At 40.9% G+C, this 23,135-nt stretch overlaps 1 long non-coding RNA gene across 1 annotated transcript; it reads left to right on the plus strand.

Moving 5' to 3' along the window:
* Positions 1–5,616: 5,616 nt before the first annotated feature.
* LOC124880653 lies at positions 5,617–13,612 on the plus strand. The gene is made up of 3 exons (XR_007041413.1): positions 5,617–5,850; positions 7,482–7,484; positions 13,603–13,612. It is a non-coding gene; the product is annotated as an uncharacterized LOC124880653 (long non-coding RNA).
* The last annotated feature ends 9,523 nt before the right edge of the window (positions 13,613–23,135 follow it).

A 23,135-nucleotide genomic window follows, 5' to 3' on the forward strand; every position in this document is an offset into this window, starting at 1 on the left:
ATAGTGGTTTGAAATAGAAATATATATATTCATATCTGATTAAATGATCAATTATTGAATAAATCTTTTCTTTTTATTATTTTGTTGCATTTAATGGTGCACTAATTTATATTTCTAGCTACTTTTTGGCTCAGTAATTATTTTATTGAGTGATTTATTTCTGTATTTATTCACAATTATGGTGGAACTGGTCTTCCACAGTTTTGTACATATTCAAAACACTGTGGATAAATGCAAGAGAGTTTTGAATCTCATGATATGTTTAGTTAGACGTGAAAGTGGAGCAGATGAAACTGCTTTGAAGGCTTTATACACAGCATTAATCCACTTGGTGGATTATGGTTATGTGTTGTATTAGTAAGCAGCAAGCACATCTCTTGTTGAGAGTGTATTCAAGCACAGGCTTTAAGAGAGGCTTTTAAGGTTAATCACAGGATAAAAATCAGGAGGAAACAATTATTGTTGAATTACTGGGTTGGTTTTATGGGGTCATGGTCAAGAGCATCTAACACAAGAAACATTGCAACCTTGTTGGGAAAGGGAGAAGAGAGAGAAAGGAAGCTTTGGTTGGAAAGTGCAACAAAAAGCAACAAAGCTTAAATTAGATCAAATTAAGTTTAGTCCAACAGTGTCGTTACCAGCAATCCCTCCCTGGATACTTCCTGATGTCAAACTAGATTTTACATGTGTCATAATCCTGGTGTGTAAGTGTGTGTTTATGTATGTTTGAGTGTTGTTTCTAATAGAGGACCTCTGATGGAGGCTGATGGAGGCATGGCTGGTCTGCAGCAGTTAGCACACCTGTCCATATTTCCGTCATTTGCCTGCTGGGGACGAGCTGCAGGACCACCATACTTTGCCTGATGATCAACCCATGTGGGAGAGCCAAGCCTCCTTCGTTACATTCTAGTGTTTCCTCTAATCTCCAGGAAAACAGATCTAATTGTTACTAAACCTCTGCTCAGCTTTCAGGTTTCAGTCACCACTGGGGTCCACACCAACACAAGAACCATCCTTCAAACCTCTTCATGACAGAAATCCTTCAGAACCTAATCCTTGCCATGGTCGCCCGCTGCAGCTCCATCCTCTCCAGCATTCATCTGCCTGCCTTATCAAGCAGATAAGATTAAGTAAAACAGAACTTAAATTTGTTCTTCGCAATGCTCTCCATCAGCACAGCATGTCCACGGTCAATAAAAAGAATTGTAAACAACTTAACACCATTTCTCCACTAGCCAAGCATACTTCAGGCACAGGAAGAGACAAAACTAGCTGGTTAGGAGGACCAGCTCTGTCCTGGGCTGCCCACTTGACTTTGTGGAGGTGGTGGGTGAGAGGAGGATGTTAGCCAAGGTCACATCCATCATGGACATAACTTCTGACCCACTGCACCAGACGGTAGAGGAGCTGAGCAGCTCCTTCAGTGGCCGACTGAGACACCCTCAGTGAAGGAAGGAGCTCCTTCATCCCCACCGCTGTTCGACTGTCCAATTCTACCATATAATAACTAATCACAGTCAATAACTACCACAAATCACCTCCACCATTAACTCTACATAAGTTATTGTTATTTTATTTCATTCTTTTATTACTACTTGTTTTTACACATTAACCTTGTTTCTAATTTGATTGCAAATTTTTTCATAACTATCTGCACCCCACCTGTGTGTTGCTAAGAGCTGCTGTAACAAGTTCATTTCTCCATTAAAGTCAAACTTATCTTACCTCATTTTATCTTATATATATATTTTTTCGTTGTCCGATGAGCTAACCCCTCCCTCCTACTTCTCTATGTCTAAAGGAATTGCTCAATCCAGCTCTCCATCTAACGGGTCCGGACTTCCCTAAACCTGAAAGATCTTACTAAGCAGGTTTACTGAAAGTTCTGTTTAAGCTGGTGTCGGGAAATGACTCGCCTAGCCTCTGACAGCCTTCATACAAAAGTCTCGCCCTTCTTCAACTGGAGGTCTGGACGACTGAGTAGCCTATCGCAGTCATCCACTCCTCAACAGTCACTTTTGTTCACGGCTGCTCATTCCCTAATTTACAACTGGCTCTTGGTATGTGGGCTAGGTTAATTTTAGTGGCTCAGCACGAGCCCCAAGGGCGCTGTTTTAACAAACTTGACTAAGGCAACATATAAAAACCTCCTAAAATATCTTAGAACCAGGCAACAAGACTTTTTACCACCAATGAAAAACCAACAATACGGTGACTTAAATAATTGAATGTCCACAATTTAACTAGAATTTTATATGCTTTCTTTAATTAGTAACGTTTTAGCAGAAGTCAGTAACAGCTTAAATTTGGCAACACAAAATAATTTCAATAATAGAAATGAATCAATCAACTCAACCTGTCTTTCCCTGATGCTGAAACTAGTGAGTTTGGAGAGGCTTTGAAGACGGAGGCTCATCCATGCACCTGATGGAGATGTTTCTTCTGATAACGAGTGGTTTCTTGAAGGGAATACAACTTAATCTTCAGTTTTCTTCCTTTAAGTGGCAGGCACTGATGCTACAGACTTTGATGGTTAAACAGGATCTTTGTTGTTATATGTCTCTGAAGACAGTAGTTTCCAGAGGCTGAAGAGTTGAAGGAAACCCAGAGACATAAATGAGGTTGATTCAGGACTTCCAGAAATCTGAAACTTAGAGCAATCAGCTGTTCACCGATCAAGTTCACTTCTGTTGTCTGGATAAAAAGGCTTTAGATGAAATCAGATTCTTAATCTTGAGGCACAGTCCTTTCTGGGTCCACGGGTTGATCCTCTATTTAATGCAGTCGATCAGTGGGGCTGTGTCTCTGTTCCTTTTCCATCCAAGCTTATTTTCTCCGTCCGATCTTGTTCGCTGGTCTTCTGTGAGGAAACAACCCCGTTTCTTATCATTGTTTTAATAGCGCTTGATGCCTTCACCGGTCAGGCCCTTATTAGGCTTCTTAGTTATTGCGCAACCTATTCAGCTCAGCTTCTTGATTATTGCTGAATACTTTAGTCATGGTCATTGTGACCTACTGATTCTGCTTCTCAGCCTTGGAGATGCCAATAATAGCCACACTGGTCTGTAGTCGCATCATCCCGTCACTGTCAGCATGCAGCATTCTCCCTCCCCCCCCCCCTTTTTTTTTGCTGACAGGACACCTGTAACCTGTAACTCTATGAGTTACATTAACGCTCAGCTTGGACTCCTGCTTTACTTGCACAATGATCACCTGCACTGTTGTATTGCTCTCGCATCCTATACTGCTCTACATTTACTCTAACTCACTTAAAACTGTGCACATATATTAATATTATATTGTAGATGTTAATACTGTTTAATTTGTATTGTATTGCACTGACTACGCCAAAACAAATTCCTTGTATGTCCAAAAACGTACTTGGCAATAAAGCTTTTCTGATTCTGATGCAGCTGGCTCTCGTCACTCCTAGTCATCCTACAGTTCTCTCCCTAATCTGCTCAGTTTTAAACTTTACACTGTATTACACATTTCATTCTTCAGCTTCCAGCATTTACTTTAAACACAGTTGCAAAACCATCACTTCATTCTCTTTATTCATGCTTTAATGTTATATTTCTTTCATATATAGCTGATTGAGAATGTCAAACATTAATGTTTTTCCTCTAATTCTCAGTTCTTAACCACATTTCACTCATACATCTTTTAACTTGTTAATCAAAGACTACTAATTTTATTCAATACATGTGAAAGAATATAAAATCATCATACATTTCTTTGGATATACTTGTTTATATTTTTTGCAAAAGATAAGACAGATAACATGTGTCAGATAATATGTGGCTCCACACAGGCCTCTCCAGTCTCTCAGCTCCAGAATATGAGAACAAGCTTGTTTCACTTCTCACTGCTTCAATTGTGTGTTTTAATAATTATTGCATGGATTACACAAAAGGATATTTATTGTAATTTGTATGGATTTAACTGTAACAGTTAATGAATGTTGCCTGGATTATATTATATATATTTATATATATAAAAAACTTTTTAAGCAACAAATTGGAATTGAGCATCCAGACCTGTGATGTGAACGCAGCCTAAAAGAGCCAGAAAGAGCTAAACTAATAAAAACAGAATAATCTATAATTCAAAAGGAAAAAGCCTAACACTAACCTAAGAGAATAAACCAAAATACAAAGAGAACAGAACACATGAAAGAAGTAGAAATATCAATGAACTGTATGGCAAGACCGTAACCAAAAACAATAAAATATCCAGGAAAGAACTAAAAAATCAACTTTTCTCCCCTAGTTCTGACCTTCTTGCTGAGCTGTTCAACAGATCAAGGTTGGTCAAATTCACATTAAAATAAATTCTAATATTTAAAGATTCAATTCAATTCAATTTTATTTATATAGCGCCAATTCACAACACATGTTGTCTCAAGGCTCTTCACAACAGTCAGGTTCATACATTCCAATTAATCGTAACCACTGAACAGTTCAGTCAGATTCAGTTATTTATTCAAATTGGATAAAAAGTATTTCTGTCTAAGGAAACCCAGCAGATTGCATCCAGTCAGTGACTTGCAGCATTCACTCCTCCTGGATGAGCATGTAGAGACAGTGGACAGTCACTGGCGTTGACTTTGCAGCAATCCCTCATACTGAGCATGCATGTAGCGACAGTGGAGAGGAAAAACTCCCTTTTAACAGGAAGAAACCTCCAGCAGAACCAGAACCAGGCACAGTGTGAGCGGCCATCTGCCACGACCGACTGGGGGTTTGAGAGAACAGAGCAGAGACACAAAAAGAACACAGAAGCACTGATCCAGGAGTACTTTCTATGGGAAGGAAAAGTAAATGTTAATGGATGTAGCTCCTTTAGTCGTTTCACCTAGAAAGAAAGAACAGATAAACTCTGAGCCAGTTTTCAAGGTTAGAGTCTGAAAGAGAGCACATAGAGTTAGTTACAGTAGAAGCTCAGTCAATCGCCATGTCTAGGAGAGAGAAAGGGTTAAACACTAAAAGACAGGGCTATGTGGATCATCTGTAGAAGGTGAGCATTAAGTTGTTGCCAGCAGAAGCTCGGACGATTCCCCTCTCCAGAAAGGTGTCACAGGTAGACACAGAGTCAGGCCAGGTGTAGCTTCTAGGAAGAGAACAGAGAGAACAAAGTTAAAAGCTGAAATAACAGCAAATATCCAAAGATAACCTTTGGATTCAAGCTTATGTCTGAGAATTTAATGAAAAATACTGATTTGGATAATTAATGAACATGATGTGTTTCAGTTTTATTATTAACAACTGAAATCATGATTAATTCCAGTCCTCCCAGCTGGTCTGACTGTGAGTCCCAGCAGATCTCAGTTCTTTAAAGGAGACTCTGTGTCTCTGAGCTGTGAGGAGAAACACAACCAGACGACCGTCTGAGTGTAAAGATGTATGGGGAGAACCAGATGGTCTGACCTGTAAGATGACCTACATGGAAACAAGGGACACTGGTACTGTACTGGTGTGAGCCCAGAGAGGGAGCAGCCAGCAGCAGCATCCAGCTCACTGTCTCTGGTAAGATCAGACTGTGGAGTTAGTGTTGATGAAGCTGTGTGGAAATGGATGAAATGCTGTAGTTTGTCTCTGTGTTGAGGTGGATCAGTGATTCTGCAGAGTCCTGTCCTCCCTGTGATGGAGGGAGATGACGTCACTCTGAGCTGTCAAACAAATACTTCCTCCAACCTCCCAGCTGCTTTCATTAAAGATGGCTCCCTCATCAGGACTGAGCCTGCAGGTCACATGACCCTCCACCATGTGACCAGCTCTGATGAAGGTCTCTACAAGTGTAACATCAGTGGTCATGGAGAGTCTCCATCCAGCTGGATCTCTGTCTCAGGTCAGGAGGATTAAATCGTTTAACTGGTTTCAAGAGAAAATGTTTGGTAATTATTTAATATCTTTATTTCAGAGAAGCTATCAATCTCTTCTAGTACTGGAACCACGTCTAGTACTACAACCTCTTCTAATACTACAATCACTCCTCCACCTCCCTTCCAGTCTCTTTCCTGTGTGTTCCCGTCTCTCACATGTGTGATTGTTGTGGTTTTACTGGTGATACTGGTTCTACTGGTGAGACGACATGTTCAGAGAAAATCTGAAGGTGGGACAAACCTCCTTACTTAAAGTTTATACTAAACTTGTTTCAAAAGAATTACAGTAACTTTTGATTATGTTGTTTTATTTTAGGTAATCAACAAGTCGGATGGGAAAATATTAATTACACTGACATCAACATTTCACATCATCGATGACAGAAAAACAAATCAAATGAAGGTCAAATTGTTTTCTGTGTCCTTGGTTTTGTTTTGTGGGATTTTCCATCTTTAATGAATGACTTAGATGGATGACAGGAAACCAGTACTTTTACTGAGGTCCTGTTGGGTAGAAGCTAAAATATCATCTGTAGAACTAAAATTAAATACGTTTTACCACTCCGCCACCTTTAGCTGAAATTAACTGTTTTACAAACAGACATTTTAAGGATAGTTTTACATTTTAAGAGCTTTTTGAAAAGTAACATACCAGCTATCCATGTCACATAGAAATAACACATCATGGCTACGACTCTAAATGTTTCATTTTATCACTGGAATGATTGTTACAAAAAGACATCGGTTCCACCCTCAACCAGAGTATTTTCTGTGGATCAAACCTGTGATGGTTTAACTTTTACACACAATGGACCTTTATTACTAGAAGTCACAACATGCTAACACATGAGCAGAGGTTTTTAATTAGCGCCACTTGGTTTAAAAAAATCTCATGAAGATGGTTGGTCCTCTTTAATAATTTAATCTAAGTTACCATGACAACAATGTTATTAATAAATGAACTTATTAAACTATTTTTATCTGAACATGATATATTAATTCATGCACAGTCAGCCTTTAGACATGGCCAAAGCACAATAACCATGACAACTGTCCTAAATAACATTATTATTGCTCTGAACATGAAATCATGTGCTGCATTTTCTGTAGATGAATCTAAAGCATCGGATTCTGTAGATCATAGCCTTCTCTAAGAAGGTCTTCAACAGATGGACATTAGTACCTCTGTACTGAACTGGCTTTCCAACTAACTTAGAGAACCCAGTTAGAGTTTCTAGATAAAAACAACCCTGCAGCTTTGGAGATACATGGTTGGTTCTTTATCTAAATAGTGATGAGATAGATCTAGGTCCAACTATGGTTCATTATTATGCAGATGATGGTAGTTATACAGCGACATCATCCTTACAAGTAGCAATAGACTACATTCAGTCTGCATCTGACCTTTCTCAAAGTTCTTTGGCCAAACTAAAAGTGGTAATTAATACTATAGTATTATATTGGTAGGTTCATGTAAAGAATTAGGAAAAACTGCTTCCCAAACAGTTCCTGCTTATGAATGGAATGACCTGCAGAACGTACATCATTACCTTCACCTAGTCATTTTAAACAACTTTTAAAGACAGGTTTGAAGAAGAGAGTCACGGATTTAATTAACTTGTTAATTAAACTCAAGACGTCCTTGCTGCAGTGTTAACTGTCTCAGTGCAGCCTCGTCTTGTGTTTTCCAGTCTATGTAGATGTGAATGAAATGTCTGCTTCCTTGGCTAAAAGAAGAGAAATTGTGTCTCAATAGAAAATTCTGTTCAGGACAAATATGTTCTAAAGTGCTGCAAACAACCACACTTGAAGAACAAGATTAATCCAATGCTTCTGTATCGGGACAGAGGGAAGTCAGGATGAGGAAACATCAGTGATGTATTCAGGTTTAAACTTGTCCTAATGAGATGGACACCTTATGAAAAGTTCCACTTTTGTCTCATCAGTTCATTAAATATTTTCCTTGGGGGCCCAACAAGATGTTAGACGGGTCTTTGTGTTTTTGGTCAGTAGTGGTTCTGGCTGTGGAACTCTCCCCTGAAGGCCATTTTTATAATTACTTCTGAACCACAAAAACTGAACTTAACTGAGGCAAGTACTTTTTTTAAAATGAGGATCTAGGTTATTTTGTGGCCTTCTGGATGACTTGTTGTTGCTCTAGCAGAGTAGATTTGGTAGGTCAGCCTCTACTGGGAAGGTTCTCCACTGTTCCATGTTTTCTCCATTTGTGGATAATGGATCTTTCTGTGGTCCTCTGGAGTCCCAGGCCCTCAGACATGGCTCTCTAACCCTTTCTAGACTGATAGATGTCAGAGACTCTGTTTCTCATCTGTTCTTGAATTTCTTTAGATCAGGGATCATTATTTGTGTTATGACAGCTGTCCTATGACTGTCCCCTCTTTGAACCGCCACCTTAATGTGGTGGAGGGGTTTAAGTGCTCGAATGATCCTCGAGGCTACGTTGTCTGGGGCTTAAATGCCCCTGGTAGGGTCTCCCATGGCAAACAGGCTCTAGGTGGCGGGTCAGACAAAGAGCGGTTCAAGAACCCCTCATGACTACCCTAACCCTGACTACAAAATCGAGGCACGTGACGTTGCCCGGTACGTTGCCCAAGCGCATAGTGAGGGTCTGCTGGGGACGTCTGGCAGACCCCTTGGCTAGGGATGTATTCAACTCTCACCTCCGGGAGAGCTTTGACCAGATTCTGAGGGATGTTGGAGACATAGAGTCCGAGTGGACCATGTTCACCATTGTCGATGCTGCCGCCCGTAGCTGCAGCCGTAAGGTCTGCGGTGCCTGTCGCGGCAGCAATCCCCGAACCTGGTGGTGGACACCGGCAGTAAGGGACGCTGTCAAGCTGAAGGAGTCCTATCGGCTGTGGTTGGCTTGTGGGACTCCTGAGGTGGCTGACGGGTACCGTGGGACCAAGCGTGCCACGGCCGGGTGGTGGCAGAGGCAAAAACTCGGACCTGGGAGGAGTTCGGTGAGGCCATGGAGAAGGACTACCGGTTGGCCCCGAAGCGATTCTGGCAAACCGTCCGGCGCCTCAGAAGGGGGAAGCAGTGCTTCGCCAACACTGTTTATAGTGGGGGCGGGAGACTGCTGACCTCGACTGGGGACATTATCGGGCAGTGGAAGGAGTACTTCGAGGATCTCCTCAATCCTGCCATCACGCATTCCCTGGTGGAAACAGAGGCTGGGGACTCAGGGTTGGACTCTTTCATCACCCAGGCTGAAGTCACCGAGGTTGTTAAAAAGCTCGGTGGCAGGGCTTCGGGGTTGGATGAGATCCGCCCTGAGTACCTCAAGTCTTTGGATGTTGTGGGGCTGTCATGGTTGACACGCCTCTTCAACATTGCGTGGCGAACGGGGACGGTGCCTTTGGATTGGCAGACTGGGGTGGTGGTCCCCCTACATAAGAAGGGGGATCGGAGGGTGTGTTCCAACTACAGGGGGATCACACTCCTCAGCCTCCCTGGTAAGGCCTACGCCAGGGTATTGGAGAGGAGAGTACGGCCGATTGTCGAACCCCGGCTTCAGGAGGAGCAGTGTGGTTTTTGTCCCGGCCGTGGAACACCGGACCAGCTCTATACCCTCTACAGGGTACTCGAGGGTTCATGGGACTTTGCCCAACCGGTCCACATATGTTTTGTGGACCTGGAGAAAGCATTCGACTGTGTCCCTCATGATGCCCTGTGGGGGGTGCTCCAGGAGTATGGAATTGGGGGCCCGTTACTAGGGGCCATCTGGTCTCTGTACAAGAGGAGCAGGAGTTTGGTTCGCCTTGCCGGCACTAAGTCGGACCTGTTCCCGGTGCATGTTGGACTCCGGCAGGGCTGCCCTTTGTCACCGGTCCTGTTCATAACTTTTATGGACAGGATTTCTAGGCGCAGCCAAGGGCCGGAGGGGGTCTGGTTTGGGGACTGGAGGATTTCGTCTCTTCTTTTTGTGGATGACGTGGTGCTGCTGGCCCCCTCTAGCCAAGACCTACAGCATGCACTGGGGTGGTACGCAGCCGAGTGTGAAGCGGCTGGGATGAAGATCAGCTCCTCCAAGTCCGAGGCCATGGTTCTCGACCGGAAAAGGGTGGCTTATCCACTTCAGGTTGGATGGGAGTTTCTGTCTCAAGTGGAGGAGTTTAAGTATCTCAGGGTCTTGTTCACGAGTGAGGGAAGAATGGAGCGGGAGATCGACAGATGGATCGGTGCAGCTGCCACAGTAATGGGGGCGCTGTGCCGGCCCATTGTGGTGAAGAGAGAGCTGAGCCGAAAAACGAAGCTCTCGATTTACCGGTCGGTCTACGTTCCTACCCTCACCTATGGCCATGGGTCATGACCGAAAGAACGAGATCCCGGATACAAGCGGCTGAAATGAGCTTCCTCCGTAGGGTGGCCGGGCACTCCCTTAGAGATAGGGTGAGGAGCTCGGCCATCCGGGAGGGGCTCGGAGTAGAGCCGCTGCTCCTCCACATCGAGAGGAGCCAGTCGAGTTGGCGCCACTGATGCAATCTGCTGGGTTTCCTTAGATGGAAAACTTTTTAACCAACTAGAATAATAAACTGAGTTTGACTGCATTGTTTGATAACTAGGATCAATTAAAATATATTTATTTAACTTGGAACATGTATGATTGATTGAATTGACTTTGTGCTTTAAAATAACATGTTGTGAAGTGGTGCTATATAATTAAACTGAATTATATATTAGTGTCAAAGGTCAGATCTGATGTGTTTGTATGCGCTACAGCTCTGATGTTCTCCTCTGGTGATCTGCTAATTTGTCCAAATGGCATCAAGAAAATCTAATCAAATGAATCATAACTAAAGATGATTATAAACTATAAATATTTGTAAAAACGTCTCTCTGATCATCGCTGAATCTGACCCAACCCACACAGCAGGCAGCTGGTTCTTTCTGATCAGATCAAGACTAAATGAAACATGAAAGATGTTTCTTCTTCTTTCTTGTTTCTTTATGTTTTTACTCACTGTTCCATTTAAAAAGAGTCCAAAATGAAAGTTATTAAAGCAAAGCCACGATCAGTTCACCAGATGGGACAGCAGCGGGCCTGGACAGGCAGTGAGGTCATCAGTCACGTGATCTCTGGTTGGAGGGAAGAAGCTTCATCTGAAGCTGGCTCTCCTGCTAACAGGAAGCCTCATGTGTCGCGTTAGCAGCGATGCTAAGTTGGTGTAAAACGTGTCAGAAACAACAAGACTGAAGAAGACAAACTGAGCTATAAACATGTGATGAGCAGAAGAAGACTGAAGCAGAGCTGCTGAACTTTTCTTCTTCTGATGTTTGTTCCAACCACAGAGGAACCTGTGGTGAAGGCTGCTAGACGTGTGAAGCTGCAGAGGAAGAGACGTCTCGTTTTCTCTTGGTGTTTAGTTGGTGGAAGGTCACCCAGTCACATTAATGTTTCAAGCTAAACACATACAAATCTGCATAATTATTCAGATTTATTAATGATGCATAATTAATGTCACCCTATCATCTCCACATCTGGTCTGACTGAGTCCCAGTAGGTCTGATGTTTCTAGGAGACTCCGCTGAAAGCTGGATGTAGAAAGGTCAAAGGTCAGTGAGATCCCAGGTATGACCCTGCGTTCCCAAATAAACAGGACAACAAATATCTGAGCAGAACCACCAGAACCAAACTTGCTCTAAGCTTCCAACTAAACTGTTGAGATGTTTCTACAGGTTGATTTTAGATTATTTAAATCACTAAAACTAAAGAAAATCTGTTTTGTTGATTTTTATTTCTTGTAGAAATCATCAAAATGTTGAAAAACATGAAATAAAGGTTTTCAAACCCTTCAGACACAGATTCACTTCCTTCAGTTTGACTCATTTGTACATAGACTGATGATGCTGCTGCTGCTGATGTTGAGTCTCAACTCAGCTGTTCAGAGATTTAAACACTGTGGGATAAAACAGCAGGTAAAGAAATTATTCAGGTAACTAAAAACAGCCTCCATGGCTGAACAGAAACAGGAGGGGGCAGCACCCAAAAACAACATGAAGAAAACAGGATGACAACATAGCTCCGTGAGGTCAGCTGAACTGAGTAGTGAAGAGACGGTACCAGAACCTCTCAGCAACAACAATGGAGACTAAAGAAACTGAGACTAAAGACATCTGAACCAACTGGACCTCTCATCATCAATGATTTCTCAGTTTAATGAACTCAGCAGAGCTTCCAAAGGTTCTGAGCCCAACTCCAACATCTAGCTGCTGAGTGATGGTGGTCTGGACTCTGTAGAGGACAGTCAAGGTTTCAGAGATGCTGCAGAAAGCCAGAACACCTGCTCTGCGGTCCAGATACACTCCTATTCTGGAGGAAACAGGACCCGATACAGGGATTCTGATCTGATAAGACTTGGTACCATCTTCTGGGTCAAAGGTGAGTTGCCAAGAGTTGTTGCACTCAAACAAACTGTCATATTTATTTCCTGTTCTGCTCATTTTCTTGTATGAGATGGATCAGATGGTGACCCAGTCCACTCCACCTCCCAGTACCAAGGTCCAGTAAGAGCCTCTTTGATCAGAACCTGAAGATAATAGCTACCATATGTCTGGATGAGGCTGTTCTTGTTCTACCATTGTTGATCTTCTGCTTCCTTTGGACCAGAACAAAAGTCTCTGAGCTGTGTTTGGATCCAGACTGATCCAGCTCTGGTCATTGGTTCTGTATGCACCCCAGCATTCATCAGTGAGATGTCTGTCCATGTGTTTCCCAGGATGTGTTTCAGGTTGTCTCTGAGTCTGGAAGCTCAGAGCAAATCATCTCCATGACGATTTACTTACCTGAAGAAATTAATCCAGAAAATCTAGAAAAGACTTTTGGCTGATCTCAGATTCTGTAAACAAGTAGATTCTGTAAACAAGTAAGTTGTAACTGTTAATATCCCTCTTTACAGAACATAAAGTTATTGAATTAATTATTAAATTTCCAGACAATAAATATTCCTCCAACTCTCCATCACACAGGAAAATGAACTCTCTTTATAACATTATGAGGAGGTCACTGCAGGAACTACAACCCTTATTAAAGTTTTCTCAAATGAAGCTAAAATTGATCATTTGGCCAAAATTGGAAACTTTTTAACTCTGAATCTGGTAAATTTCTGGGAATATTTAGCTGTAACAAAACCAAAGCTAGTAGAGCAGTTGAAACCAAAGTCATATCAAGGATATCTGAGCTTCTCAATCTGATCCTCGTACTCGTCTTCATCCGCTTTATCCAGGACCGGGTCGCAGGGGCAGCAGACTCAGTAGAGACACCCAGACGTCACTCTCCCTAGACACCTCCTCCAGCTCCTCCAGGGGGAGCCCAAGGCGTTCCCAGGCCAGCCGAGAGACATAGTCCCTCCAGCGTGTCCCAGAGGTGGGAGGTGAATACATCCCTGGCCGAGGGCTCTGCCAGACGTTCCTAGCAGACCCTCAATATGTGCTTAGGCCTGCCAATTCTTTCTGGCTTTCTCCTCTTCCAGCGGATCCAACTCACCTCCAGGTGGTGATCAGTGGACAGCTCAGCCCCTCTCTTCACCCGAGTGTCCAAAACATGCAGCCGAAGGTCTGACGACACGACAATAAGGTCGATCATCAACCTCCTGCCTAGGGTGTCCTGGTGCCAAGTGCAGTGATGGACACCCTTATGCTTGAACATGGTGTTCATTATGGACAATCCGTGACTAGCACAGAAGTCCAATAAGAAAACACCACTCGGATTCAGATTAGGGAGGCCATTCTTCCTGATCACGCCTCTCCAGGTGTCAGTCGTTTCCCATGTGTGCGTTGAAGTCCCCCAGCAGAATAGATCTTTCCAAACTAAAGATTGGAAAGATCCTACCAGAACTTTTACTGATAGTGTTTCCTGGATCTTCTGTCACAGAAACATCTCAGCTTAATTTTAAAGTTCAGAGACCAAGTTGATTTGGAAAATACCCACAAATACCAGCTTTGTTGTTCTGGTTTCCAGCGCAGGAATCAGTCGTGAACATGCACAAAGTGGGCCTTTACCCGACAAGTACACAATATATTCAACCAATGAGAATATTATTGAAAAGTTTATTTCAGTGATTCAGTTCACCAAGTGAATCTCATTAAATAGATTAATTTCTCACAGACTGATGTTTTCAAGTCTTTATTTCTGTTAATTATGATGATTTTCTGCTTCCTGTCAATGAAAACAAGACATTAAAGATCAGAATATAACATCGGACCACTAAAAACATTTTAGTACAGGAATGTGGTTTAATGAAAAGTACTAATAATAATAATCTTTGTCATTGCAATTGTACATTTCAACGAACTTTGTCCTCTGCATTTTAACCCATCCCGAGGGAGCAGTGAGCTGCCGTTGCGTGGAGCCCAGGGAGCATTCAGGGGGTAAGGGTCATGCTCAGGGGCCCAGAAGGGCAGCATGTGGGATTCTAACCAGGGTCCTTGTGGCCTCTCTGGAATACAAACGCCCAGCTCTCTATCCACTAGGCACCACTCCCCTAAAAAAGTATGTTTAATACCTGCTTAAAGGTTATTTTTACAAGTTACTTTTAATCTGACAAACCAGCCTCATCAGAACATATATTCTAATTTATTTAACATGAATGTATGTATTACAATATAAATCTGCCTCCAGGTGGCGCTGATGAAAACAGTTGAACAAAGTGAGTTCTGTCCTTGTTTTGATTGCAGCTGAGCAATTCAATTCAATTCAGTTTTATTTATATAGCGCCAATTCACGACACATGTCGTCTCAAGGCAATTCACAAAGTCAGGTTCATACATTCCAATTAGTCCTAACCATTGAACAGTACATTCAGATTCAGTTATTTATTCAAATTGGATCAAACGTTTTTCTATCTAAGGAAACCCAGCAGATTGCATCCAGTCAGTGACTTGCAGCATTCACTCCTCCTGGATGAGCATGTAGAGACAGTGGACAGTCACTGGCGTTGACCTTGCAGCAATCCCTCAAACTGAGCATGCATGTAGCGACAGTGGAGAGGAAAAACTCCCTTTTAACAGGAAGAAACCTCTAGCAGAACCAGAACCAGGCTCAGTGTGAGCGGCCATCTGCCACGACCGACTGGGGGTTTGAGAGAACAGAGCAGAGACACAAAGAGAACAAAGAAGCACTGATCCAGAAGTGCTTTCTATGGGAAGGAAAAGTAAATGTTAATGGATGTAGCTCCTTTAGTCGTTTCACCTAGAAAGAAAGAACAGATAAACTCTGAGCCAGTTTTCAAGGTTAGAGTCTGAAAGAGAGCACATAGAGTTAGTCACAGTAAAAGCTCAGTCAGTATCTATGTCTAGGAGAGAGAAAGGGTTAAACACTAAAAGACAGGGCTATGTGGATCATCGGTAGAGGGTGAGCATGAAGTTGTTGCCAGCAGAATGTAGCAAAGAGGGTGAAAGTGGTCATTATGTCCTCATTATGTCCTCCAGCAGCCTAAGCCTATAGCAGCATAACTACACAGATAGTTTCAGTTCAGATTATTTAGTAAAACAGCGCTTATTTACAACAATGTCGTCTCAAGGAACCTCACAAAGGATCCCTCTGATGGTCATTGTTCTACTAAAAACCACAAGGATTGGGATACCTCTCTCTGTCAGACTGATTATAACCATTGGAAAAGAGAGGGGGTCATACAGGTAGCAGAAATGGAGGGTGTGTTTGCACCTCAACCATAACTGAGCCGGTTTAGGCTAAACCTGACTGTCCTCCAGCAGCCTAAGCCTATAGCAGCATAACTACAGAGATAGCTCAGGATAACCTAAGCCACTCTAACTATAAGCTTTATCAAAAAGGAAAGTTTTAAGTCTAGCCTTAAAAGTAGACAGGGTGTCTGCCTCACGGACTAAAACTGGGAGCTGGTTCCACAGGAGAGGAGCCTGATGACTAAAGGATCTGCCTCCCATTCTACTTCTAGAGACTCTAGGAACCACCAGTAAACCTGCAGTCTGAGAACAAAGTGCTCTAGGAACATATGGACCAATCAGATCTCTGATGTATGATGGAGCTAGATCATTAAGGGCTTTATATGTGAGGAGGAGAAGTTTAAATTCTATTCTGGATTTAACAGGGAGCCAATGAAGGGAAGCTAAAATAGGAGAAATATGATCTCTCTTTTTAATTTTCATCAGAACTCTTGCTGCAGCATTTTGAATCAGCTGAAGGCTTTTAACTGCATTTTGTGGACATCCTGATAGTAACGAATTACAATAGTCCAGCCTTGTAGTCCAGTTTTATATTTCGAATTGCCGCCCTTTGCTGCAATGACTGAATTATTAACCTTTGGCCGTCTCTCAATGAACCTTTGGTAAGTTATTAAGAGAGCAAAGCAGTGATCACAGGAAAAATCATTGATGATGAAAACAAAATTATAGCTTTTATAGAAGCTGTAAATGTAAAATAAACTTGATTTATGGCTAAATCTTTTTCCACATATATCACAACAGAAAGGGTTCTGTCCAGTGTGGATTCTCATGTGTCTCGTTAAATGTCCTTTTAGGCTAAATCTTTGTCCACATAGATCACAACAGAAAGGTTTCTGTCCAGAGTGGATTCTCATGTGTGTATTTAAATGTCCTTTTCGGTTAAATCTTTTTCCACATAGATCACAACAGAAAGGTTTCTGTCCAGAGTGGATTCTCATGTGTGTATTTAAATGTCCTTTTCGGTTAAATCTTTTTCCACATAGATCACAACAGAAAGGTTTCTGTCCAGAGTGGATTCTCATGTGTTTGTTTAAACTTGATTTATGGCTAAATCTTTGTCCACATAGATAACAACAGAAAGGTTTCTGTCCAGTGTGGTTTCTCATGTGTTTGTTTAAACTTCCTTTTTCAGTAAATCTTTGTCCACATAGATCACAACAGAAAGGTTTCTGTCCAGTGTGGATTCTCATGTGTGTGTTTAAACTTCCTTTTTGGCTAAATCTTTTTCCACATAGATCACAACAGAAAGGTTTCTTTCCAGTGTGGATTCTCATGTGTGTGTTTAAATGTCCTTTTCGGTTAAATCTTTTTCCACATAGATCACAACGGAAAGGTTTCTGTTCAGTGTGGATTCTCATGTGTTTGTTTAAAGTGCCTTTCTTAATAAAGGTTTTACCACAGTCTTCACAGCTAAACTTCACTCCTGTCTGGACTTTCCTTGGCGATTCCACATTTTTCTTCTCTGTGAAACAGTTCTTCCTATCCAGTGAGCTTAAAGATCCTATTTCTGAATTTATCACGTCTTTCTGAAGAAAGCCACGGTGAACAAATTGTTCAGCAAACTCAGGGAAGCTAAAAGGTTTGTTAATGTTTCCATCATCGGCCTTTTCATCCTTCTCAGTGTCTTCAGTTTCTGAGGAAATGGAACCATCTCCATGATCTTGTATTCTGATGATTTCTTCTCCTCCATCGATGTCTTCTTGAAAGGCTAGGATTCTTTATAACGGAATAAAGACTAGTAAAATCCTTTATTTTAGGAAAAGAAAATGAATAAAGTTACTCTCAACACTAAAGAGGATGATCGGCTCAAACTCCAGTCTCCTTGTTTGATTTCTTAGGGTTTAAAGATTAAAAGAATACCTAGGAGTACAAAGGTACACAAGGTAACTTCAGATTACTAAGAAATAAAATATTGGAACATTAATCAGCATTTAGATAAATTAAAGAGGGGTTCTAGTAATAATTTTCTCCCCAACTGTCAAAATTTAAATAACCAAATTAAAGAAAATGATGTTTGTTTTGAAACACTATGTGGGAACAAAGTCCAGTTTGGAGTCAAGCTTCTTAGCTTAATTTTTGGTTAAGTTTAACACTGTATAAAAATGTCAATGCCGACTTAAAATACTTCTTTGCATTTAACCTGAGCAGAGAAATTCTGGAATACAGCTGTTATCAAATTGAGAAACAAAAAGAGAATTATAACAATAACCCTCAGGATTGTAGTTATTATTATTACAGAGTTACAGTACAAAGAATTGGCAAAAGGTTTCAGCATCAGTAAATTTGGATTCATGTTAGAGAAAACTGTTGCTGTGCTTCTAAATAGTTTGAGATCTCTTTGGATTATGTCCACTCATTTTAAAAGGATCCTGAAGATTGTCATAATGAAATTGATCAATTACAGCATTAAAAGATATGGCTGAGAAAACATATTCTGACAAGAGATTGTTAAAAATGTCTTTGAATTCTTGAAGCTTCAAATTTGGCCATTTGTCTGTCTTTGATGTTTTGTGTTTGTTTTGTTGGAATAAATGTTTGTTTATATGTTGCATGAAACAATAATCCATGTTTAGAATAATGTTTCTAAATCCCAGATTGATTAAAACCTTGAGTTTTCAGGAGAATTAAGAAGCAGCTTGTTTCTGAGGTAGGTGCATGTTAACAGTTTTGCAGTTCAAGGTTCACTAAGATGGGTTGTGTTGAGAATTAAAGTCATGTACTTTCATGCTATTAGTTCATTTCGCATGTATAACCATAAAACTGAGACATAACATGTATTGTGAGCCTGAGAGGGAGCAGTCAGAGGTCACAGCAGGTGTCAGGTTGGAGAAAGGGTTAATCCCAGGTCAGGATGTTCAGGATGTTCTCAGCAGCTGCAACAGTAAATGCTGGCTGTATGGGCAGTAAAGCAATAAATGCTGACTTTTGGGCATGGTATAGATAACAAACTAACCACAAGCGGGGCTTGACTGATTTACAGCTCCAGACTGCATAATGGGGAGGCTCAGTCAGTAAGCTTTGAAGTGGAGGGTATAAGATGTTCTGGCATCTGTGATGAGGCAGACCACTCGGTTAAAGACAGCCTTGCTTTGCTGACACCCGAGCTCTCCCTAAGGGCCCTTAGGTAATCTTTATTTGTTTCATTCTTTTTGTATATTAATATGCATTGGGAATTATTGGACTTATCATTTACCAAATTAAACTTGTGTTAATCTTAATTTCCTGCTCTTCGTCTGTTCTTTCTCACGACATCCAGACTGGGTGAGGTTGAGGTGTATTTTGATGCATGGTGGAATTATTGTACCTCTACAACTGGAATGAAGAAACTGTGGGTCCCGCCCATAGGCTGCCCATCAGAGGTTAGTTCTGCCTGACTCCACCCACCTACCAGGTTGGTTCATGCCTTTGTTGTCATGGTAACGCTCAGCACCTCCCTTCCTGAGTTTTAACACTGTTTAAGAGACAATAGAATCAAAAGGCTTGTAGTGATTGTTACCTTAAAAACATGTTTTTTGTATAATAATTAAGGATGTAGCATGACTTTTAGATTTATGTGTTTTACTATTAAAAGGTTAATGAAATAGTTAAAACTTTTTTAAATAATTAGTTTTGCATGCAGAATCATTGGTGATTTATTAGATTGAAAGTTTTCCCTGGTGCCATTAAGCTAGCTGACAGTTCAAGATATGCCAAAAGTAAGGAATATATTTTTGATAAAGAATCTGAGTCATGACTTCATATTATGTGGGAATTATTTATTAGATTAAATTTGTAGAGTTTATACATCGAAATTATATTAGATGTCCATTAATCTAATACTCATCTTCATACAAGACAAATCAGGATGATATGTGATTTATTTCTAAGTGAAATATTGATGAATTGCACAACAACTGAAGTTTGCGTTTTGTTGTTACTGGAACTGAATGGCAGTTGGAAACATCTGGATTTTATTTATGTTGCTTTTGGTAATTTCATAGTAACACATAGTTATGTCAGAATTCATTTCTGTGGTTTTATGTAATGTGATCCTGGTTCCTAGAAGTTTTTTTTTACTTTTTGCTGGATTGTCGCATGGGTTGGACCCTGCGCCAGAAGAGGGGAATGTCAGAATAAAGAATAAAGTAACATGGAATTACAAAAGTTTTAGCACTCATGGAAAAAGGGTATCTCATACCTCCAGTGAGGACTTGGTGACAATGCGAAAGAGATGTTGTACTTTGTTTATATACAGTAAATGGTGCACAGCTCCCTAAGACCACATTCTGAAAACCTGTCTGAATGTATGGTGTTGATTCTTTTGTGAAATTTTACATCTCCACCAATTAGACCATTTTTGAAATTTTCTTTGGGTATTCTGAAACTATGGAAATAATGACCTGTAATCAGGCCTTCCTCAAACATCATATGTCACATTTTTTATATTCAGAATATTTAGCTGATGGTCACTGCTAGTATACTAGGTGGAGTCAGAAGATTAATTCTCTTTGGTTTTGCTGGATGTTTTGATGAAGTTCATGTAGTTAAGCACTTAGGCTTGAGAATGGGACTTTGAAATAAAAATTAGCCAAGCATTGTGAAGGCTCTGCTTATTGTTTTCACTTACGATTGAGACTTTTGAAGTGCTGTTTGACAGGTCTCCTATTTTGGGCATGGGGATATTTCTAAGATCTCAGCCATCCACATCTTTGTGTGAAGAGAGGATGTTGTTTTACTGTAAAAACCTGTCCACTGTGCTTTCTCAAGTTTCACCGACTGTGAAGGCTGCATGGCTGGAAACAGCCACGTCCAAACTCCACTTCTTGGTTCCAGGAGAACACAGTTGAAGTCCAGATGCTGGAAGGGCCCATATCAGATCCTACACTGTTGTCAAGGTAGCAGAGCATGTTACCTGTGTCTCTGCTACACTGCAAGGTGTTCATGGGAACACCACCTGAGCAGCTTCCTAGTTCTGAACCTCCTACCTAGAGGAGCTTCCTACGACTGCCCACCTGTACCAGACTGGTAACAGGGCAGCTTGAAGCGCAGAAGCCACTCAGGAGAGGCAGCAGGATTTTTGTGTTTTGTTTATGATTTGTTTTCTTTGAAAAAAAACAAAACTGTTTGATTTCAGTACCAGAAGAAAGGACATTCCACATCAAGGTCACGATGCAGCTATATGGAAGATGGTCTGTTCTGATGCTAATGATTGGTTTTGCAAGTATTTTATTACTCTTGTATTCATTTGGGAAAAGGTACGGCAAAGACAATGTGTGGCTAAACTGAGGAATTGTGCTAATAATACTCATCAGCGGATTCGAAGAGAGATTCATCACTTTTCTGACTACTATGATCATGCTGATAATGTCTGGTGGCAACGGATGCATCAAACTGTGAGGAAGATAAGAAATGACAGTTGCTATGTTTGTTGTTTGATTCCACGTGTTATTAATGATCAACCAGTTTTAGTACCTGTTCTTATTAATACTACTTTCTTTCCAGATAGGCAACATAACCAGCTGGTGGAGGTTTTTTTCCTTGGGTGAGGAATTATATTGTAAGTGTTGTGGAATTTTCTTATCAAAGTGGAGAGAAGTTGACTCACAAGAAGAGAAAAATCCGGACTTTGTCTTGATAAGTTTTATTCAAAGGCATTCAGCGTTTGAATGACTCTGTCACCAAGCAAGTCAGTTGAACAGAGCCCCGAACGCTATTTTCACACAGTATTTATACCAGAACAAGACAGTGTTATCTCAACTGCAAAGAGTCTATGTTTTATGACCCAAACCCTTCTTGAGTTCAAAGGTGACAAGGTTATCTAGGAACAGACCTAACTGCCCTTCCTGACATTGTCCTAAAAGATGGGTCTGAAACATTAAACTTCTGATAATGGCTTTTACAGCTTCTTCCTCTAACACAGATGTTCTGAGGAGTAAGATAAAAAAGGTCATACACTGTGAAATGCTTAGTGCAAGAATTTCCATCACACTCCCCCCTTGTGATTACAAGACAATCATATAAAAAATTCTAGCAAACCAACACCCAGAAAAATAATCAAAAGAAAAGAAAAAAAGAAAAAAGAAAAATATATTAGTCAAACGCCGTATAGTCATGGCCCTCACGAAGAGCTAAGGTTCGCAAATCACCAGGAAAACAAACTGAAAGAGCAAGAATAACAACACCACAAAAGAAAAAAAACTATCAAAACTCCATGTATACTAAAATGCTGAACATCAGTAATAGCTCCCCAAACACTTTAGAGTTAGCACATCATTAAAGCATCTTAAGCAACATAAAATCCATCGGTATCCATACCATCCGACACCTCAAATGCAGAAACATCACAATCATGACAAACAGAAATTAAGTTCACATCCTTATCAACAGGCAACATGGAAAAATGTATCAGTCTCATCACCATTCCCCTAACTATTGGAATAATACGACATGAAAGAAACATCAAAATCAAAAAGAAACATAAAAGAATCACTCCAATCTTTACTAACCAAGATGTCCATCCACCAGCAAAGAACCAAGACCAAGGATTCCAAGAGGAACTCATATTCTCCTTCCGTTGGGTCGTCAGCAAGTCCTCAAACTTATCATGTTACTTGTCATGTTCTTAGACACATCAGGAATAAAAGTGCAACATTGTTCCCCAATTAAATGACAAACACCACCCCTCTCAGCTAACAGATAATCCAAGGCCATTCTATTTTGCAAACTCATAGTTCTTATAGCCTGCTGCTCCGTAGTTAGAACAGTGAAACCTTCCTCAGATAAAGCAGTAAGATTTTCTAACTCAACTGACAACTCATTAATCCTATGGGCAGCGTTAGCAGCACCATAACTAGGAATAAGTGTACCCAAAATCCCTTTCCAATGTGGGATCCTAGCTCTCTTTTGCCGTTTGAGCATTGTCTTCCTCTCTAATAATGGGCTGATTGAATCATAAGTCGTGACTGTAGGTAGTAAGTGAGCTAGATAACATACTCCAGACCAATTAGCTGGCAGATACAGATATGATCATTTTCCACACATCCAAACCATGTTCTTAGGACACGAAAACCCATCTCTACTAGGAAAAGTAACAAGAACCCTGGTTAATTTACCTGCCTGGCCATACAATTTACTTCCATTCGGTAAGGCTGTAAGATTAAGAGTTAACACAAAAGGATCTGGAGCCAAAGATTCTGAAATAGTATAAGGATCAGTTCTGACAGGACAAGGTCTAGATGTATTAATGTGGGTCAAGGCACATGAAACTGGTATAATAGTTTTACAACCCTCCGTCTTTCCAAGGAAATAAGGTGTGCTTTCCTCCTGAGCAATACAAATATCTGGATCTTTAATCGGATTTCTATTACCCCGAAATCTATAAAGAGTTCCTGTAGACGCACACGTTAAATTAGTTTCACTAGAAAATTTACTAACATTTCTGCTTTTCCGTACAGTATAATTCCTCACCCAAGGAAAAATGACCTCCACCAACCGGTTATCTGGAAAGAAAGTAGCTAGAGTATAAGCAGTATCAATAGGAACTGGT

Source organism: Girardinichthys multiradiatus, chromosome 14, assembly GCF_021462225.1.
Source record: "Girardinichthys multiradiatus isolate DD_20200921_A chromosome 14, DD_fGirMul_XY1, whole genome shotgun sequence".
Classification (NCBI taxonomy): Eukaryota; Metazoa; Chordata; class Actinopteri; order Cyprinodontiformes; family Goodeidae; genus Girardinichthys; species Girardinichthys multiradiatus.